Source organism: Anomalospiza imberbis, chromosome Z (genome assembly GCF_031753505.1).
Source record: "Anomalospiza imberbis isolate Cuckoo-Finch-1a 21T00152 chromosome Z, ASM3175350v1, whole genome shotgun sequence".
Classification (NCBI taxonomy): Eukaryota; Metazoa; Chordata; class Aves; order Passeriformes; family Viduidae; genus Anomalospiza; species Anomalospiza imberbis.
The window spans coordinates 34,977,103-34,991,645 of NC_089721.1; the positions used below are offsets into that span (position 1 = coordinate 34,977,103).

The window sequence follows — 14,543 nt, forward strand, 5'->3', positions numbered from 1 at the left end:
AGAGTGATTGTCTTTTAGCTGTCTCTTGGCTGCTTAAACTAATGTCCTTCATTTAGACAATGTACTTAGCTCGTCATATTCTTGATAACTTGATGAGTCTTTTGCTTCGCTAGTGCCTAAGAGACTAGGATCTGAGATCTCCCAATAATGTTTTGTTTCAAAAATTATGGTCTCAGAGGAAGATTCTACCTCCCAATTACATCCCCAAGGCCTATTGGTTTGGCCATTCCTTGTAAGATGTCTGATCAGGCACAGAGCAGGGAGCAGGTGTAGCTTCTCAGGTTAGTGTCAGACACCCCTCCACCTTGTTGATGAATATCTTTTCAACAGCAGAATAGGGTAAGTAAGAGCACAACAAAGAATCCCAAATCCTATTTGTGATTTGAGTAGTTACTAGACAAGAAAAAATACGATAATGAAAATTCATCATTATCATGATTAGTATCCCACATCCAAGAAAAATCTTTAGGTTCTCAGCTGAGCTGGAGTACAGACTACATCCTGCAGGGGTTTTTTGCATACAAAAATGAATGCCATATTTGCAATGCTCATCCTATCTCAGCCTCTAAACTACAGGGTTCTCATCTATCTGGTGCATCCTCCCTGTCTCTCCTTCCCAAAGGATTAGTCACATGACATTGTTGTGAATGAGCTCATCACAGCAGAGGACAGTGTCATTGTGTGGGTGGATGAGTCAAGCTCAGTGCATAAGCAGATAAGTGTGAGTGCACACAAAACCTCGACAGAGGAAGAGTAAAAAAACCACACTATCTTACAACAACATGGTGGTTAAGTTTCACAGAATTGTTTTTTCTGAATTAATCAAGGTACTTAAAAGCGCACCTTCTCATTTGTCTGAAGCATTTTTTGTGCTCCTCTCCTTTCAGCTCCTTTTCTTTAGAATTATCAAAATTGCCCCTGCACAAGTGAGAAAAGTGAGAGAAACATGGAGCTTAGTCAATGACCCTGGCAGTCCCGAAAAAGCTCTTTTCTTTTGCCCAAACACAATGCTGAATATATGGAATGCAGTTGCTGCCAAAAAGAATAGGTTGAACATACAGAGAGGAATTTATTATACATAGCTGGTACATGATAATAGGAAGGATTGAGAAAATAAACCTTTCATACCAAGCACTGAAAATTTTCTTCCAATAGATTATACAGCAACAATCAGATGACTGTTTATAATTTTAGTTTATTTCCAAGATTAAATAATGTATGTTGAAAATTAAATATGCCAACTAGAAGGTGAAGTAATTGCTCTCACTGCAAGTCTTCTTTAGCAGAAACAGAGCTACATCTGGATGCTACTTTAAAGCAAATGATCTGATTAACTAACCGACCATAAACATCTACATCCTCCTCTGTGACTGAAGATAACAAGGTAGTGTGACTAAGACAAAGAGGTAGACTGTACAACAGACAGTGGCCTATCCTAGCCCATCAAAAATGACCTAACAACCACCTCATCATGCATGACCTATGCTACTCTCAGGTTCTGGCAATAGAAGAATTACTTGCTGTTCTAAAGCGTGTGTGCTCTCCATATATGGTTCAAATGACCTAGACCTGAACTTGAGCTTCAAGCACTTCCCATTCTGTTCTTCTTTGTCTATTTTTTATTTGTTTGTTTTGTTTTGGGTTTTTTTAGCATTTGTGTTGTATTGTGTTTTTATATCTTTGTAACAGTTCCGTAATGGTTTGCCTCTTCACCCCCCATTTTCTCCCAATGGTTCCACCCTGAGCTCTCCCACCCCTCCTCCAATGCCACCCCTCCCTGGTGCCTTGTCCATCACACAGCTCCTAATCCCACCCTCCCAAAATCTTCCACCTTGGGCAGCGAGGGAGTGGACGAAGGCCAGGGTCCCTCCCTTAACCTTCCCCCATTGGCTTGTGTTTCTGTCTGTCCCTCTGCCTCCCACTCCCCCGAGTCCCCCCATTGGGCAGTGGGTGTCCTTCCCCCTTGTCTCCGCCCCCGGTACTTAAGGTGATTACGAAAGCCATGTGACTCACTTTCGGCTGTAGGGACATTGGAATTGAGAGCTCCCTGGAGTTTACAATAAATCTGAGACTTTTCCCCGGCCGTGAGTCGACTCTCTCATTACCTTCTCGGACGCCACCTCTCCTCCATACAAGGCAGACAGCGAAGCGCTCTGTCTTAGCTGCTCCCCGAATCTGCCACAAGACACACGGGAGTGACTGTGCCTCTGTCGGGCAGGCGAAGCCAGGGGGCTTCAGATAGAGCACAGCAACACATTTGCCCAAGAGTTGACACATACTAATCCTTACATACATTACAACCTTGTTTTTAATAAAATGCTTTCTGAAAAGGTAGTATTCATTTCAAACTAGGACAACTTTCAAAACTTTTGTTTCAAAGCTGTTTCATTTGGCTTCTAAATTACGCTTTTTTCTATTTCTATGTGTGTGTTTTTTGATCAGTAATGATAACTTTTAAACAAAGTGTGTTTCTGTTCTTTATTTTGTCCTTTGAAGAGAATTACTTATGCAGCTATTATGCATTGTTTGCCAGTCATTCATCTGAACATTGCTATCCAGTGTATCTTTTTGTGCAGCTGGCATTACATCTCTGGGCTGTCTCCAGCAACTGGTTAGCATTACCTTTTCCTTTCAAGAGCTAAGTGGATATGCGGTATTTTACTCTGACAGCTGGGCCATTTTATTTGAGCCTTATTGGACTTGATAGTTACCTTTAGGGAATGTCTTTTTCAATTGTTTATTTCCAAAGTCTTTTGTCAGTTCAGACTGTGAAACAAAAATAATGCTGAAATTGTTGTTACTGATACAGCCATACGGGATAACAAATGATGGGGGAATCACTGTTCTTTGGATGTTGCAGGAGGTTATTAGTATTACAGAGCCCCAAAAAGGAGAGAGAAAAGCTGTTCTCAGTTTCTTTAGAATTATTTTACTTTGCTTAATAAAGTTTCTGTGTGTGTGGTGCCATTACATTATTCAGGACTCCACAATGGCAGTGGAAGCAGTGACACAGTTCCAAATGAAGTTGTGTCCCACTCATGGCAAAGAAGCACAGCCCCATACATAAGATATGGACTTACAGGTGCCATATCATTGTGGGCAGAGTATTTTGTCACAGTAAGGTATCCAACAAGAAGCACACCCACTCTTATTTAAAACACCTTTAATGTCCCTGTACTTGATATTCATAACATGCCAGTATGAAATTTGAGGATTGATTTGCAAGTACAAATTACTGGTTGCTAGCTCTGTCTCCAGTTACACAGCTATGAATCTACTTGTTTGAGAATTATTAATGTCATCACTCAATTAGTGACTGGAAAGGAATTTTATTCACAAGAGAATTCCTGTGAAATCCATTCAAGGTAGGCAGCAATAAATGCAGCCCTAAAGGGAAGTGAAAGCCTGGCTTGAAAGGACTCTGTTTCTAAAATCTGTCAGAGAAGTTCTTTTCAAATTAAATAGCTAAATAAATCAACTTATCACATGGGATTTTTCAATAGTTATTTACAACTAATGTGCACGCTTCATTCTGGACCAAACGGGTAGTTTACAGAGTTAGTATTTTGATTCTATTTTTTGTCCGTGCTATTACATAGGAAATGTCAAGACAGAGAAATGTGTTTGGGCTCTTTTTCTGTACCTTGTCACCACTGTTTCATAAAAGGTATAAAAGACAAAGAATATTACTTGTATAACCTATTCAGGTTAGCCTGAAACTTACTTGCTCCACCATTAATTCTATAGTGTTCTGAGGATGCACAAATCACATCTTAGTTCTCAGAAACCTGGTTTTTTTTCCTAGGCTTTGTTTTCTAGTTTTATGACCCTCACAGAACTGAAATTTGTTTCCTGTGGCTCCAGGAAAAAAACCCAAATGTCCACACCAATCCAACATCCTCCCAGTGACAGGAACAACTAGTTATATATTCTGAGGCATTGCCCGATGCCCATCACCTCAGTCAGTTCATCCTGCCCAAGACACTGGAGAGGCTACATCCCACAGGAAGAATCTGAGTCACAGGGCTGTCCTTGACTCCTGGACTGCTCCCACCCCAGGACAGCCAACAAGAAAATAGTTTCATTGTTTCAGGTCTAAAAAGGGGCAATATGATGTATTTCAACTTTTAATGAAATTTGGATTAATTCCTAAATCAAATAACAGCTTTCTATGAATCAAAGCCTGTAGCATGTACAGTGAGGGCAATTTACTTTCAAAATACAGGAGATGCCCTCAGATATGGCATGGATTTAACTCTGTGTCAAACAGGATGGATTCATGAGCTTCAAAGGAATACTACAGTGTGTATTAATCTCTTCAAATTATTGCAGTGACTAGGGTTTTAGATAACAGTTTTGGAAGGTAGGCAAAAGATTTCAAGTTTGGAGATTGGGCTGAGTTTTTGATTGCAGGGCTGGTGGACTGTTTAACCATCTTCTCTTCCTCCTTCTGCCTTTTCTTCTTTCAGCATTTACCTTTTCCTCCCTCCCTCCCTCCCTCCCTCCCTCCCTCCCTCCCTTCCTTCCTTCCTTCCTTCCTTCCTTCCTTCCTTCCTTCCTTCCTTCCTTCCTTCCTTCCTTCCTTCCTTCCTTCCTTCCTTCCTTCCTTCCTTCCTTCCTTCCTTCCTTCCTTCCTTCCTTCCTTTCCTTCCTTCCTTCCTTTCCTTCCTTCCTTCCTTCCTTCCTTCCTTCCTTCCTTCCTTCCTTCCTTCCTTCCTTCCTTCCTTCCTTCCTTCCTTCCTTCCTTCCTTCCTTCCTTCCTTCCTTCCTTCCTTCCTTCCTTCCTTCCTTCCTTCCTTCCTTCCTTCCTTCCTTCCTTCCTTCCTTCCTTCCTTCCTTCCTTCCTTCCTTCCTTCCTTCCTTCCTTCCTTCCTTCCTTCCTTCCTTCCTTCCTTCCTTCCTTCCTTCCTTCCTTCCTTCCTTCCTTCCTTCCTTCCTTCCTTCCTTCCTTCCTTCCTTCCTTCCTTCCTTCCTTCCTTCCTTCCTTCCTTCCTTCCTTCCTTCCTTCCTTCCTTCCTTCCTTCCTTCCTTCCTTCCTTCCTTCCTTCCTTCCTTCCTTCCTTCCTTCCTTCCTTCCTTCCTTCCTTCCTTCCTTCCTTCCTTCCTTCCTTCCTTCCTTCCTTCCTTCCTTCCTTCCTTCCTTCCTTCCTTCCTTCCTTCCTTCCTTCCTTCCTTCCTTCCTTCCTTCCTTCCTTCCTTCCTTCCTTCCTTCCTTCCTTCCTTCCTTCCTTCCTTCCTTCCTTCCTTCCTTCCTTCCTTCCTTCCTTCCTTCCTTCCTTCCTTCCTTCCTTCCTTCCTTCCTTCCTTCCTTCCTTCCTTCCTTCCTTCCTTCCTTCCTTCCTTCCTTCCTTCCTTCCTTCCTTCCTTCCTTCCTTCCTTCCTTCCTTCCTTCCTTCCTTCCTTCCTTCCTTCCTTCCTTCCTTCCTTCCTTCCTTCCTTCCTTCCTTCCTTCCTTCCTTCCTTCCTTCCTTCCTTCCTTCCTTCCTTCCTTCCTTCCTTCCTTCCTTCCTTCCTTCCTTCCTTCCTTCCTTCCTTCCTTCCTTCCTTCCTTCCTTCCTTCCTTCCTTCCTTCCTTCCTTCCTTCCTTCCTTCCTTCCTTCCTTCCTTCCTTCCTTCCTTCCTTTTTATATTCTAGAATAAACCCAAAAATAAGCTGTGGAAAAGAAGTGAGCATTTACAGAATGGTTCAATCATACATAACCCAGTACAATAACATTTAATAAAGTGGAGATTATGAAACAAAAGGGCAACATTGGGCACTAAACAGATGGAGAGAGCAGCGGGAGAGGCAACATTAGCATTCAGCAAGTCAAGTTGGCAGCAGTTACTTGATACCAGCAAGTCAATGGATCAACAGGCAAAAGAAGAGCATACAGACTTTCAACAATATCTAACCATACATTCAATTAATGCAATTTAGATTTTCTTTCCCCCTTCCCTATTTGTGCTAGTAATTAAATTGCATTTTTAACTTTTTTAAAGTAGTGGTGTTTCTCTCAGATTCAGCCTATGTAGAAATATTTCAAAAATTTCCATAGAGGACTTAGTCATAGTTTACAACACTGAAACCTCTCCTGCACAGAAAACTGTGACAGCCAAAGTACTTGGAAAAGCACAGAGAGTGATGGAGTTTTTTATGCAATAGTCATATAGGAACACACCACAAACAGGCCTAAAAGAGCCCTGCTTTTATAGAATTTCCTGTTCCTATTTTGTTTTAAACAGTCTGATGTGCATGTTTGAATATAATATCCAGGTAATTGTAAAATTCAGAATTTGGCCTTCTTAATACCTGTGTGGGTGAATAAAATAGTCACATGATGAAAACAGTTCTGAAATTAAAATGGATGATGCACAAACATGTCTCCAAAACATAGACACAAGTGAATGTGAATGAATCATGTTTAAAAAGACAGGAGTTGGGGAATACAACTTTGCTTTTTACTTAGTGTATTGTGGTGGGCTTTTAGGTATGTGTCAAAAGAACAAAGAGGACTCCAATAAATCTCAAAACTGTTAAGGAAGATCAAATTCTTTTGCTAGTGTGCAGACTTCTGATACGAGGTCTTTAAATCCTCTTCCAGAGACAACTGGCAGCAGGCTGAGGGGGAAGAAAGGAGCAAGTTCAAAATTAAACACATCAGCATAATTAAAAATCATATCTGGGGTCATGTAGCTGTGACCAAGCCCAGAGGAATCATTCTGAATTACCTAATAACAAATATGTACTAATGATGTAACAGAAATGCTAGTTCTTTCTTTTACAAGTTCTGTACCTCACTTTTAGACCAAAACTATAAATTTTAATCAATATTTCACAGGCAAATGGAACTGCACTATATTAAATACATTTACCTAATAATGGTGTTGGAGAAGACCCATATGTACACAACCACACTCAAATTTTAAAAATTAATAATTATGCTGTGAAATAATAATGAAGATGAGAAAAACAAAAAGCCATAGCTTCCCAAGAATCTGAATTTTGCCATATTTGTTAATATATTTTGAAAAATATAAAGTCAGTATTTTGCTCTAATTTACATTAGAGCAAAGATCAAGTGTACTGTTTTAGAGTACACACTTTCACCTTCCAGAGCCTAGCAGTAACCTCTCATTTGCCTTTTCATGTCTTACACGACAGAGGTAGGAAAAAAATTGTTTTGAGAATTTCTGTGCCAATTAGAAATTTAAATTTAGGCTGAGTGAAATGTTTTTATTTATGTCACCATAGATAGAAACTGCTGATTTACCTACTAATCAATCTACCAATAGATAGAGATATTCTGTATCTATGGGTACTTATATACACATGTATGTATAAATATAGATATAAATATAGATATATACTTACGGGTGTGTATATATACATATATACATGTGCATACATCATTTATATAATGTGCATAGTTTATATAATTTATATTGTTTATATATTTTTTTAATATTTGCTATATATAGAGAGTATGTGTCTGTTTGTGTTTCATATTAAATGGCACCCCAAAATATTGTGATGCTTTCTGAAAGCTTTCCCAGAGTTTTCCTAGTGGATAATGTTGCAGTAAGGAAGGAGAAGTTTGTAACAGGAAAACACTCTGTGTAAGGCTCACTCACTTGTTTAAAGGACAGGATGATGCACAGAGAGTTTCAATCAAAGCATTGGTAATAGGAAAAATTGAGTAGTAATCTCTGCCATGAGGAGTTAGAAAGAGTATTGATAGCATGTGACTCATATTTTTAATGCCTTTTCAACATTCTTCAATCTTGAAATTGATTTTTTTCACCTATATATTCAAAATTTCCTTTATTTTTCAGTTTGTATTACAGCTAATTCAATGTACCAATATTTCAATATACAGCACCATTTAAGGTTAAACTGATAGTGTCTGAAATAACACAAAGAAGTTTTCCAAAATTGCTGTATAATGTATTTTCAGTACAATGAAAGTAAAAGAGCCATGGCAAACACATTCCGTAAATGGGGAAATATTATAATTTAATCCTCTTCACAACATATGGTAGCTATATATTTATTTGCATGGCAAATATTGAATGTTGTAAAATGTAGTGCAATATTTTGGTCTACAGGGAATTCTAATTTATGGGCACTTTGACATGTACACAATGATTTATAAGGCTTTCACAGTCAGCTATGTCCAAATAAATTGTATCACACTTACTAGCAATTGATTATTTCTATATCAGTAGAAAAATGATAAAATGTTGAGTCTCCAGAACTGAAGATACTTGAATGTCTTCACTCAAGTTACTTTTAACAAATTGTTCACAAAATCAGTTTACCGAAGCAGAATTAGACTACCTTTCTGGATAAAACAGGAAGTTATCCTTATTTATCTCAAGACTGCTCTTACGTGATAGGGGGATAAGCAGGGACATGAAAGTATGGTTTTATAATTTTACACACAAGTGAAGCAATAATAAACAATGTTCATGTAAAAAAGAAGGTAAATCATCTTCATTTACCAAGTAAGGAAAATGTTTATTTCTTGAGACTTGAGCTAGGTAAGTGTGATAGAAGAACGTAAATGATGGATAAAATTTTGATAAGTCAAGACCTGGACAATTTTATGTAAGGTTTTTAAAATCGATCAAGAGGTTTTCAGTTTCTGTCTGTTACCAGAAATGTTACTATGAAAGTATTGTCACATAAAATGGACACAATCTGCAACAAGGAGTCATGTCAGTTAGATGGGTTTTATCACTACACTCTATGCTCTCCTATTGTTGTTATCATTATCTCATATAAATATCAACTTAGTCACATCTTGGCTTGCTTGGGACTTCAGGCTCCTGTTCCGCATAGCCCTGATTAGGCAAAGGCTGACACACATTGAGAGATGATTGCAGATCATCTTTCTTCTTTTAAAAAAATCATTCTTAAATAATTAGATTTCTTTTGGGCAATCAATATTAGTAAATCTTACAGCAGATAAACCAGAAAGAATACGAAAATGAATCAATGATTTGGAGGTTGAGAATCTTGCCATGAAGTTAGATAATAGATTTTTTTTTTCCCAGAAAAACTGGCCATAAAAATTCCTTTCATTACTTTTTTTTACCATGGATGTTATTCATCAGCCATGCCAATTCATTTGCTTATTAGACTATAATATTAACCAGAAAAAAAAAAAAAAAACTGTGATTCTAGTTAACAATAATTCCCTTTTTTTGGCAGCTACATCTGAGCCAGTTTTTCTGCCAAATGTAATGGTCATATAACTACACATATAAAAGAACAAACTGGACAAACCCTTATGGGAAAACTTTTCATTTTGTGAACAGCAATTAGGCATCCAATTACCATTTAACCATTCTGAAAACTGTTTCCCCATCATCCTTTCCCCTGTTTATAAACTTGGAAATTCAACAATATATTTTTTTTAATCCACTTTTTCAACCTTGTGTATCTGGACTTGCTGGCCATTAGATTGGGCAAGACATGTTTTCATGCTTCCTCAAGATTCCTAAACCTTTTTTGTCTGTGTTCTGGATTGCAAGAACCAACTGCAATCTGGTTGTGATAATGGTACTTTGGATATGATGACCATTTTCTTCTGTATTTAGCCTTTAGCATCAATTTTTTTTCTCTTACTTTCTCTTTGAGTTTTTTGTATTACTTTTTTTGTTTGTCACATCATCCACTGCATGCAGATCCTGATGAGGAGAGAAAAAGGAAGAACTAGAAAATTGAAAGTAACTCCAGGTGTGTTGTCAGTTGCTGCTCACTGTCATTTTTAGTTTTCCTTGGTCTGCTAACAAGGATATGTAACTGAAAAATACACAAAACAAAAATTAATAGCTACCTGGAGAAAAAAGAACAAAAGAAATTATATTTTATGAGTATTTTGGAACTGGCAGCTTGAAGCACCACCTACCTGTTTGTTTTACTATTATTTGTTTTAAATTTATACATGGATGGGTGGGAGGGAAGGTTACTTAGAGCACTTGTTCCTGTTATGCTCAACTTGAGCTTGATCCAAGTACAATTGCTAGTGGAAAGAAAAGAATCATTGTCCTCAGATCATGAGAAGGCTGTTCTGTGGCTATTTCTGTTCCCTCTCTGGTAGCTATAAAGTACTTCCTTCAATGGTGAGAAGGTCAGTCTCCCACAGAGAAATCTTGACTTCTGTTACTGCTTAGCCATGTTTTGTGTTAAATGTAACAATCAAGTAGGACATCCAGATTGCAACCCTTCATCCCAATGCACTTCTACTTCCATATATTTAATATTATTCTCCTAGTCAGCATTCTCCCAGAAATGTCTCCTGTTTTGTAGGTGCTTCTGTTATTTATTTTGGAATACAGGGCCAGAAGCAGTCCCAAACCAGCCCTACACTTTTTAGAAACAGTCTAATCCAGGAAAACCGGAGTAGCATGGAAGACAAACCCATGCTTTTCATACAACAAGCACAAGTAGGAATATGTTTGCTTCCAGATTTTCCTCAGACTGATCTCTAATCTCCAACCCCTTTTTCTACTCTCAGTATTAGCACATTACTAGTAACTTTGGTTACTAGTAAATAGTGACATTACTAGTAACATTGGTTACTAGTAAATAGTGTGTGCTGTGTCTTTCTCATACAGCTAGCTATGAAGAAATACCTCTATAAATGTACACAGGAAAAGGAAAACTAATAGAATGTATCTTCAGTGTATTTAAAATAAATTATTCAGAAAATGACTTCCTGATTCTTAGCAGACAGGGTAAAGCAACTAACTGTTGAGGTGGTAAATGCACACTCATGTGGATTCTACTTTGGCTAGCTTTTGGGAAACTTTTTTTTGGGAAATACTTTTGGGAAAAATCTCACACTACAAGAGATCACATAAGACTATCATTTTGTCCTTTCTGCCCTTTAATTCTCTGAGAAAACCTTCAGAAGCTAAAAAAAGGCTCTGTAACTGCAAGAATAAGAGATGTGGCTAATGGGCCCATAGCTGACTAAACTCTTGTTCTCTTGGAGCAGGCTGAATGCCTCCATTTCACAGCCACACCAGTGAAAAGCTCAGAAATCCCCTGCAGCTTGTGAATTCCTGAGAACACCACACATTTAGCATTTTCTGTTGTGACCCCATCTGGGTTTGAGCTATCAGATGTCAGAATTCAGAGGCTGAATATGTGAAGGAATGAATTTCTCAAAGGCTGAAAGAGCTGTTGACAAAGTCTACAGTACAAACTTGGATATAATATTTGTCATTTACCTGGATCATTTCAGGGTATGACATTAGCATGGGCATCTTTGTGTGCATTTGAGCCTGACCACTGTAAAAATAAATAAAAAGCAAAAAACTTTTTTTGATACCCTTATAAATTCCAGACATTCTTTAATTACATTTTTAAAAGGCAAGAACTACAAAGTAAAATGGAAACTGTTTACAGCTGGGTATCTATTTTACACACCTTTGCAAGGCAGTGTATTACATTCTTCAGAACCAGCTGGAAAACTAAGATTAAGCCTAACTCTCTTCAGGATTAGTAAATACCTTGCTGGAGCTAGTAATTGTGTCCTTTAAAAACAGAACAGACTAATGTTCTTTTCCAATGTAAGGGAAATTACTTCCAAACATCTCTTCATATACTGGATTTTGGCTGCTTTTTGAAAACATGCATCATAAATTCAGCTCAGGAATGATTCCTTGGGTTCATGCCAAATTACCAGGTCATTTAAATAGATGCTGTATGCTGTTACACACTAAAATTATTTATGCTAGTTTTATAATTTCTTCAATCTGCTCTTTAACCCTAACACAGTGGATACTGATTTACTCCAGAAAATCAACATCTTTCCTTTATTTTTTTTTTCTGTGGAGAGAATGTTATCCAGTATTAATGTAGCTGCAGTGCAGTGATGTTTCACAGGATGTTTAATTTGCATTGTGAATAGCTTATTATCTTTATTTTGAATACTGTATTTGTTCTTGTTAATTCCCATCCCTTTCATTTTTCTCTTTTGAGTTCTGCCCATACTGCTTTGTAACTAGCTTCCTAGGCTTCTGAGGCCTGAACATTTAGTAGTTCACATTTGGGAGCTAGTGAATGGCCTATTTCGCTGGCTGAGGTACATAATGCTTGTAGCAGTATGGGCAATTAGGATTGATCAGAAATAACTGGCTTGTGAGCCTCAGAAAATGTCAATCAAAATAGCTTTAGTAACTTCAATATCAGTTAAGACTGTAGATAGCTAGATGGAAATAATTTGACAATCATTAACTGCATGGTAGACACAAGGGAAATGACTTAAGGAGATAGCCTGAGAAGTTAAATTTGGAACTTCACTGCTTTTACTATGTTGTATAATTGCCTAGCTGCATGCCATCTGTTCCTCTTCTTCCCTCCAGGCAAAAGGGCATTACGGCCGAGCCAGTAGCAGGAAAGGGTAGAAACGGAATCCTATACATAGAAAAAAACAGCAAGGAAAGCAATTCTAAATGTCAGCAATCAAACACAAATCTATTTTGGGACATAAATTAGCACAGGAAGAGATCTACTTCTCTCAGACTCAAATCCTTTTGCTTCTGGGTAAAACCCACAAGAGTAATAGGGTAGTCCCAAGCTCACACTCCAAAGCTGTAAGGAAGTTCTAGTGTCACAAAGTCAATGACAGATCTTCCACTGATTTCAAAAGAATCAAAAGGCTACTCTTAAATTTATTCTTGTTTCATGAGACATTAAAATGATCATCCAAGTTCAACCCCTGATCCTCATTAAAAATTTGCTTGTTGAGCTCTCTGTGTTTATTGACAATTTTGTTTGCTAAGTGTTTTTCAATATATGAAGTTCTTCTTTGCACAGTACATAGGTTCCTTTCTGAAGAACTTCTCTTTCCCAGGTACTTCTGTCGTGAAAGTTTCTCTGGCTTTTCCTCCTTTCCTCCACTGTGCCTGCCTTCCTGCCAATTTTTCCAGAGACCAGAAAGAATCAGAGACTTCTGTTCCGTTTATTTTCTTGAGAAATCCTGAATCTTTGTACTATGTCCAGTCTTGACACGTCTCTGCCATTGCTTCTGCAGCTCAGACATGCTACTGTAATAACCATGAATTATTTTTGATAAAGTTATTATTGTATTATGCTTATTTGCAGCTGGTTGAAAGTAGAAGTTTCTCGGTACATGCAGATCTGCCTGCTTAACATAAACACAAGCCTCATGGCATAGTGGGGGAAGACAAAAAGTTATTAGACAAAATCAAGAGGTACTAAAGTAATTTGTTTTTTTTTGGTGAGCAGCAGTGGTGGTAACCTATTCAAAAATGTTTCCTGGCATGCCAGGACACATCCTTTCCTACCACAATTTCACTTGACATCTTCCATGGGGATACTCTCTAAAACAGATCACATTGCCTTTACTTAACTGCACTTAAAAGAAAAGCAAGGCGTCATAACAACAGCCTTGGTCCCTGAAAGTATGGTCAGTATTTGTCTTCCATTTTCCTGACATGGTTAGATGCTGATCTCTGGCTTCAGTGGGTGCTAGGCTATTGAGCCCTCTCTAAAGTCCCTAAAGGACATCATGATATTGACTGAAGGCTGCTAGTCAAGAGACCCAACTCACCTCTGTGCTTTTCTCATCTCAGTAATAACCTGAGAGAGAAATCTGTTAGGTCCTCCAAGGTCTTCAGTAAGGATTGCTGTACACTGATTTCAAGTACTGTTGTTACTACAGACCCAAACCACATTTTTCTTTAATTGCATTTTTTTCCACTAATGAAAAACTAAGGGGTTCTCACTTGAAGCAAGGACATCATCATTCTTGTTCAGCTATGTATTTAAAACAGCTTTAACAATCAGAAAATAAAAATAGACGAAAGTTAATTCTCATAAAAAAATTACTTCTGTTGTGTAATGTTATTCTTCCAAAACACATCTATAGTTCAACTTGTTTTACTTGAAGTAAAATGGTATGTTTCTGAATATATTAGTAAAGAGTCCACATGTTCTTACACTGATGTTAATTTTGAATTTAGCAACTTAGATGCTGGCACGGTATGACTTTTTTAAAAATTCACCAGATTTCAGCAAACCTTTTGATCTATAATGACAATATCCTATCCCAGTCATGTTCTTCATTTTCTTCTCTGCTTGTAAACTGGTTATTAAATGGTTAATGTCACTAACTTTTCCAGCAGCATAATCACAAATCTCACTAAGCTAATAAAAGCGTCCTTTTTAAAAGAAATTTCTCTTTTCTTATACTCATTGAGGAAAAATGAAGCTTGAAGCTTATAGCACAGGTATGAAGAACTACATGTGCACGCACATATCATTATATATATATTCTCCTTTATATTTCTTTGTAGATAAAACATGAAGAGCCTGGTGAACACAAAGTAACAAAAAATTCATAGCTAGGAAGATAAACTTTTATGAACAATTTGTGTAAATCATTTAATGACTTCATGGGTTGTAACACAAATCTTATGCCCTGACACGCTGATGCATCTTGTAATATCTCATGGAAACTCGGCTTTTAAAGAAACATCTTAACCCTTTCATTTTCTGCTCATGTACTTAATTTTCCATGGGT

At 37.7% G+C, this 14,543-nt stretch overlaps 1 long non-coding RNA gene across 2 annotated transcripts; it reads right to left on the reverse strand.

Moving 5' to 3' along the window:
- Window positions 1–9,273: 9,273 nt before the first annotated feature.
- On the reverse strand, window positions 9,274–12,878 carry LOC137464685 (uncharacterized). 2 transcript variants are annotated; one of them, XR_010994356.1, is made up of 3 exons: window positions 12,511–12,878; window positions 11,224–11,284; window positions 9,274–9,790 (listed from the first exon to the last, which is right to left on the reverse strand). It is a non-coding gene; the product is annotated as an uncharacterized lncRNA (long non-coding RNA). The 2 variants fall into 2 exon arrangements; XR_010994357.1 differs by lacking the exon at window positions 9,274–9,790 and adding an exon at window positions 10,817–10,923.
- Window positions 12,879–14,543: the final 1,665 nt, after the last annotated feature.